Below are 8,032 nucleotides of genomic sequence, written 5' to 3' on the forward strand. Positions count from 1 at the left end.
AAAAAAAATATTTTTCTTTAATTGACAAATTCCATATAAAACAAAGTCAAACGAATACCAAAAGATAAATGATTTTCATGGTTTTTTTCTTTTTTTTAATGGAAACAAATTCTATCCCTAATACCAGTATATTTTATCCCTTTAAACAATTTTTAAGTAAACACAGCCAAATGAACTCCAAAAAACAATTTTATTTCAACATTTTTCGCGCGGAAAATTATACAAATCAAATATAATAATTGACAATTTTCAATAAAACAATTTTTAGACGATTCATTTCCCTGAAAATCATTTTTTTCCACTCAAATTCCATCTTTACAATCAAAATAACTTAAAAGATATTGTCATCATTTTGTGATATAGTCACCACACGGGAAGGGATCTTCCACATCAATTGGAATTGGAATTTTCAATCCTCGATTAAGGTTGATTCTGACCATATCTCTTGAAAATTGAACCCCCCCCCCACCCACCACACCAAATTTTGCAAAGAAAGTAAAATTGTAATGGAAGATGATGAATCTCATCATATATCTTCAAAGTGGAACGCTGTTAATCAGTATTTTTCATTAATTTTGACTGTTTTTGAGTGATACAATTTATGGAGTCAAGTGTTTTATTGTCCAATGATCTTTGCACCATGTTATGACTACTTCACCAAACTAAAAAAAATAAGCACAACCTTTATAATCCCAAAAAACGACATCCCAAACTACAGTCGGTAGACCTTAAAAAAGGCATGTGATGTCAAGAATTCTAGCTACCTGTATAGGCTTAGGCACAAGACGTGCTAACAACAATTTTGCTTGTTGCTAACTATCAAGCAAGCTGACTTGATGTAGTATTATGATATTAATCACGACGTCATCCACCATGGCTAGTAGGTTGATGACCTTGACCCGTGACATTATACGTATATAACGTCTATTTACAAATATTTTTTAGCGAAAGGTCCTTAATGGATAAGAACACCCAATCTGATGTTGAGGACTATCAACTTTTAACCCCCATCTAGAAATCAATAATACTACATGTATATTATGATTGACAACAATTTTGACACTTTTTTATATGGCAACAATTTAAACAATTGATTTTAAACTCATTCATCCCATCACTATACAAATTCCTTCCAACTAGGGGGATGGTCTCTCTACAAAATTCCATGTTTCTAGAATTAATTAACATCTTGGCAGACAGAAGAAATGAGTCAATGAGAATTTGAAAATTCAAATTCAAAATCTGATTCTCTTTGAACAATTATTAGGAGTGTGTGAAACGTGGTACTTTATATTGTATAGAAAATTGCTGTCAATAGATACATCAATTAATTAGAAGTCTATTTATCATGTCCTTACGCGTAATATTTATTAATTCAATGTTGAATCAACTGAGAAAGAGTCATCATTTCGTGATATACATTACAACTTCCACAACCAATTGGGATTGGAATTTTTTTTTTAAATTTTTAATACTAAATTGCGTTCGTAAAAAGTTGTTTCTCACCATATATCATGAAAATGGAGCCCGCCCCTTAGTAGAGAAAGTAAAATCGTAATTGAAGATATATGTGAATTCTTACCATATCTCTTGAAAATGGAACGTTATTAATCAGTTTAATATACGCAAAGGGATTGTTTGCTGTTTAATATATGCGAAGGGATGTTTGCTGCTGCTGCTTCTTCTTCTTCTTCTTATTATTATTATTATTATTATTATTATTATTATTATTTTGAGTAATGATGTTTGTTTAGGCTCAAAAATAGAGAAAAACAGTCTGACTTGACAACAGATAAGGGTGCTTGTTATTTTTATTTTTCAAACAGTCTAATCACGTATTGACATGTGTGCACCCTATTTTTGAACTTGTTTGTGTAGTATTGTTGATTTTTTTAATGATTTTGACTCTTTAATTAGTTTACTATAAACAAAGGGCCTGTTTGTCTTTTTCTTTTTCCACTAATTTTGACGGTTTTTGAGTGTCAATGATTACAAGGTTGAAAACCCCGTATTTTTTAATTCTTTTGGGTAGTGATTTTGGGTGGTTGACATTTGACAACACCCCGAAATCTGGGGTTTTGGTCCCTTTTTAAAAATGGATTAAACCTTTAAAAATTTCCTTCAATTTTACCATCTCCGAAACAATCATTTAAACTCATATATATTGTTCAAGACTGGTGGATATCATCTCTTACAAGGTATTTTTTTAAGCATATAATTACTTACGAGACAAAACTTCAATTGTACATAAAAAAAAATGTGGTTATAAATAAATATACAATAACTAAAAAAATTACTTATAAGAAAAAATATATTATTTTTTTTACTTAAAAATTTACTTATAAGTAAAAAATCACTTATAAAATAAAATTTTACTATTATGGAAAAAAGCTTATAAAGTTAAAAAAAATAAATACTAAAAATACAATAAAAATCCACTTATAAAATTTAAAAGTTACTTATAAGTAAAAATACACTTATATGTAAAACATTACTTGTATAAAATCAACTTAAACAGTAAAATTTACTTATCAGTGTTAAAAAATAAAAAAATTGCGTAAAACTTAAAATTTTTATTGTAAGTAAATATTTCATTTCTAAGTTAAAAATTAACTTACATATACAAAATTAATTATAAGTAAAATATCATTTATGAGTAAAACCAAAATTCATACGAGAAATTAAAAATTAAAAATTTATCTAAGGTATGAAAATTGGATGTCTTCTTTTAAGAAGTATTTAGCAGAAAAAGCTTAGATGTAGGTACCTATACATGGAAATTAGCTTCATAATTATATATATTTTGTTCATCTTATAATCCAATAAAAAATGATTAGCTCGCAAGGGCTTACTCAAAGCAAAAATAATTAATCCATATGTTTGTCCATATGCAAAAGAAAATGGTTGGATAAACTATGTAAATTCATATTGAAATGGAAGGGGGTGACATACACATTTACTCATGATTTAAACAATGTGCCTTTTTAACTGTGATTTATTTAGTTCAAATTAGATTGAATAAAATTTAAGCTAATATAATTTAAATTTTTTTATTTTTTTTGGTAAACGATTTGATGGTTCAGACTACGCGAATCCACTTTGAAGTAGTTTGGATCATTTCATAATTAAAGTGTTGATGGATCCATATGATCCCAAATCAATGATTTCGAAAAAGCGATCTTAATTTGATTTCATGGTTTGAGTTGTTCAGCTCTACATTGTGTATGTGTGTATTTTACTTATCATCATTATTAGTAATGAATTTAAATTAAATTATATAAGTAATTATCATTAGATATTAAACGGATTGATGATGACTCTTGTACATTAGCCAAGAGCGTTGTATGATAATAAGCTATTATCTGATTTATTTGTTTCAAGTATAATTGTTATTCATCAGTGCAAATAAATTATAATGACAACTAATCTTTTCTACTTGTTCAAAAGTCTATATTTCAAAAAATTATTTTTTAAAAAACTCATTTTCAGTCACACATCCTTCCATAAAATAATACTACATGCAAATAAAAATCTATTTTCTTATTTTTTAACCAAGCATTTTCCAAAAAAAAAAAAAATCATTATTCAAAAACTTATTTTATCCATTTTTCTATTAAATTGGAGCCCAAACAAGAATATCATCAATAATTTTCTTACTCTTGTTGCTTCCTCTTGTTGCTTGTTTTCGTAATCAAGGACATCAGCGATTTTGCTCATGTAAGTGTTTTGTCTTAGTCCAATCGATTTAGGTTGTAAATACTTTTAACATGTTTAATGTATTTGTGTTTTGGCAAGATCTATTATTTATTTGAATTAATATTTTGATAAATAATTTTAAATAATAGAGTCCGAAAATTCAAGTTTAAGTAATTTGTTAATAACAAAGAGTTGTAATTGTGAGATGCAAATTGCATATAATTGGATCTTGAATAATCCATGGTCTTAAGTAATAACGAGATACGGATATCGTTATTACGGATAGATCATCTCGTGTGACATTTCTTACTTATAAAGTAAGTAGTTGATCTCACAAGTTAAAGTGTAGTGATACTTAAATGAATGCGTGAATGTTTTGTTATAAAATGAAACATTGGAGACCCACTAAAAGATTCTACATAGATAATTATCTGAGCGTCGGTAGTTAATCTCTAACGTTCCGTAGTGGAATTGGTCCTTTAACTTGAGATCGTCATAGTATCTTATATAACGACAGTCATGCTTTGATGGTGTTGAATGTTGCTTTGCTAAGGGCCACTAATACGGCAACGTTCGGGTATGTCGAGAACCATATGAAGGTTGTGAATAACCAATAGAAGATTCGTCACTCTTAGATAGTAAGAAATTGTGATCTGTATTTCGTTTAATTAAGTCGATAATGAAATCACTGTCCAGGGTATACTCAAAAGTCGAAAAGGAGTTTTCGACTCATATTGACTTAACAATGGAATGAAAGGTATGATCGATGATCGAGATTGACACACTTCCATATCTTGTAATTGATCAGATCGTATTGATGAAGGGATTATAATTTCATGGTAAACGAACAAGTTTGATTTTGTCATACCACGTGATATTTCTTGTCACATGTATTGTCCTAACACATTGCTAGATGTCGATCTGAAACAGCGAGTGTGAATTGGTGATAAATTAAAATAATATTTTAATTTATCAATTTTGATTATATCAAAATAATATTTCACGTCATTAAATATCGTAATCGGGAACCTCATGGGTCGCACATAAAAGAGAATTGGAATATTGTAATTTGTCAATTAATTTAACAATCGTTGGATAAATTAATTAATTGGGTCGATTATTTATAAGCTTGAATTGGATTAATTAATTCACGGATCTAATTTAATTAAATGGATTAATTAAATATTGGACCGGATCAGGCCAAGTCCATTTAGGCTTATATAAATACACGGCTAGAGTTTTCCATTTATAAAGAATCTCATAATTCTTGCTAGCACAAGAGAACAAAATCCTGGTGACTGCAATCTGTTCTTTGTGTGAAATTCATTGAAAGCTGGACAATTGGACAACTGCAGGAGACAAATCCAAGTTGCTGGAGCAAAGATAAAGCAAAGGAGTTTGCAAATCCAAGAAAATATATAACTTTTATCACAATTCCTATTTAAATACAAAAATAAATCCTGATAGGAATTGAAATTGTTTTTATTTCCGTTGCGCATGTTTAAGTAAATTCCTAACAGTGGTATCAGAGTCAACTTTGTGTTTGTTTGTTAGGAATTGATTTACATATTGATAAAATCAAAAGTTGATTTATTCATGCCTTTCTTGAATCTAGCAATTATTGAATTTATTTTATATATATATATATATATTTGGGAGATAAGTTTTGGAGGCATGTTAAACTAACACATAAGATGTGTGAAGATAATGAGTTGTCAGCTTAATGATCTAGGAGTTGTATGGAGATACAATTGATAATAGTATCCACCCAAATGTTTTATTAAGGTTTGTTGAGTACACTCGGGATTTTGATGTAACGAATGCGATCCTAACCCAATGGGAATCAAATGTGGATTTCAATAATTTATATATGAAGGTGATGAATTTATTTTTAAATAGTAGGAGCACGTTTAATTGAAGTCCATATTGAATTTGTGCAAATGCATTACAATACGTATTGATTCTATATTTTTCGTCATTTATAATTTTTGAATCATGAGTAATCATATGAATTTGAGAGGCATACTAGATGTCAACAAACTGACTAGACCAAATTTTCTCGATTGGCACCACAATTTGAGAATCGTTCTCAAGCATGAGAAATTTGGGTATGTCCTTGAGCAGCCTCTTTTAGAGGTACCTGCTGAAAATTCCAGTGAGGAAGAGGTGGTTGTTTACAACAAACACGGTGACGACGATAACGCTGCAGCATGTGTGATGTTTCTAGCTATGTCATCTGAGTTGTAGAAGCAATATGAGGGTACGGATGCTTACACTATGATTTTTCATCTCAAGGAGTTGTATGATGAACAATCTCATGTGGAGAGTTATGAGACCTCTAAACAATTGTACCGGCGCAAAATGGCAGAAGGATCTTCAATCAGTGCTTATGTGATGAAGATGATGATTTCATTGAGAAATTGACTCAGTTGGATTTTATCATGGATCATGAATTAGGTATTGACTTAGTTCTGCAATCTCCGTCAGATGGTTATTCACAAATCATCATAAACTTCAATATGAATAAGATCGAATGCACACTCCCTGAATTGCTTAATATGCTTAAAACTGTGGAGCCTAATGTCAAGGCTGGCACTGGGCATGTCTTAGTCATTCAATCCTCCAAGGGCACTAAGAGAAAAAATCAAAGGAAGTTTTAAGAAAACAACTAAAAATGCTAAGGGCAATAACAAAGCAGTCAAAGTAGGCTAGGACAATACCAAATCTGATGACCCGTGCTATCACCGTGGAGTGAAAGGTCATTGAAAGAAGAACTGCAAGACTTGCCTTGCAAGGTTGAAGGGAAAGAAGCTTCTGAAGCTTATACTTCAGGTATTTTTGTTATCAAGGTTAATATGTCTACTTCATTAGCTTCTTGGGTATTAGATACCGGATGTGGATCTCATATTTATATAAATATGTAGGGACTAAAGAGAAGTAGACCATTGCAAAAAAGAGAAGTTGACCTGCACGTGGAAAATGGAGCAAGAGTTGCTGCATTAGTTGTAGGGACATACTTCTAACCACTGCCTTCGAGCTTAGTATTAGAATTAGAAAATTGCTATTTTGTTCCCGTCATTATTAAAGACATTATTTCTATTTTGTGTTTGGACATGAATGACTTTTCAATTAATGTTAAGAATAATCGTTGTTTGTTTTATAAAGATGATATCTTTAACAGTTGTCGTGTGTTGCAAAATGAAATTTGTATTCTTGATACCGAGTCATCTATTATGAGTATAGAAAATAAGAGACATAAAAGTAATAATCTAAATAATACCTATTTCTAGTATTGCAGATTGGGTTATATCAACGACAAATGCATTTTCAAGTTATATAAAGATGGATACTTGAGGTCAACTGATTTTGAATCATTTGACAAATGTGAGTCGTGCCTATTAGGCAAAATGACCAGATTTCCTTTTACTGGAAAAAGAGAAAGAGCTATAGAACTACTGGGACTAATCATACTGATGTATGTGGACTCATGTCAATCACCGCTATAGGTGGTTTCTCTTACTTCATCACAATTACTGATGATCATTCTAGATATGCTTATGTATATCTGATGAAATTCAAGCATGAAATATTTGAAAAGTTCAAGGAATTCAAACTTGAAGTAGAGAAATAGACATGTCAGAATATTCTCACGCTGAGATCAGATCGAGATGGAGAATATTTAAACATAGAAATTTTAGATTATCTAAAAGAGAATAAGATTCCCTTGCAGTGGACTCCATCATATACACCGCAATGTAATGGTGTATCTGAGCGGAGGAATCGCATATTGTTAGACATGGTACGATCAATGATGAGCCATTTAAACATTCCAAAATCATTTTGAGGTTATGCACTAATTGTTACGTGCTGCGCAATAAATCGTGTCTTGGTTGATAAAACTCTATACAACTTATGGAGAGGAAAAAGACCAAAGTTATCTCACATGAAAGTTTGGGGCTGTGGCGCTTATGTGAAGCAAAATGAATCAAATAAGTTTGAGGCTAAATTTGATAAATGCATATTTGTGGGATATCCAAAAGAGACAATTGGATATCAGTTCTATAATCCTGTTGAGAAGAACGTGTTCATCTCAAGACATGCCATATTCCTAGAGAAAAAGTTTATTCTAGGAGAGGGTAGTTGGAGCAAGATAGAACTTGAAGAAGTTCAAGAATCCACAAATACTATTGACCAATTAGATGAACTTGGGTTTGATCCCACACTTGCTGATGGACAGACTTTTGATCAGGATGTAGAGACTCCTGAGGACACTCCAGCTCAGCGTAAATCAAGTAGGATCATTCGACCTCCCAGAAGGTACGAATTCACGATTACT

Source organism: Olea europaea, chromosome 9, assembly GCF_002742605.1.
Source record: "Olea europaea var. sylvestris chromosome 9, O_europaea_v1, whole genome shotgun sequence".
Taxonomy (NCBI): Eukaryota; Viridiplantae; Streptophyta; class Magnoliopsida; order Lamiales; family Oleaceae; genus Olea; species Olea europaea.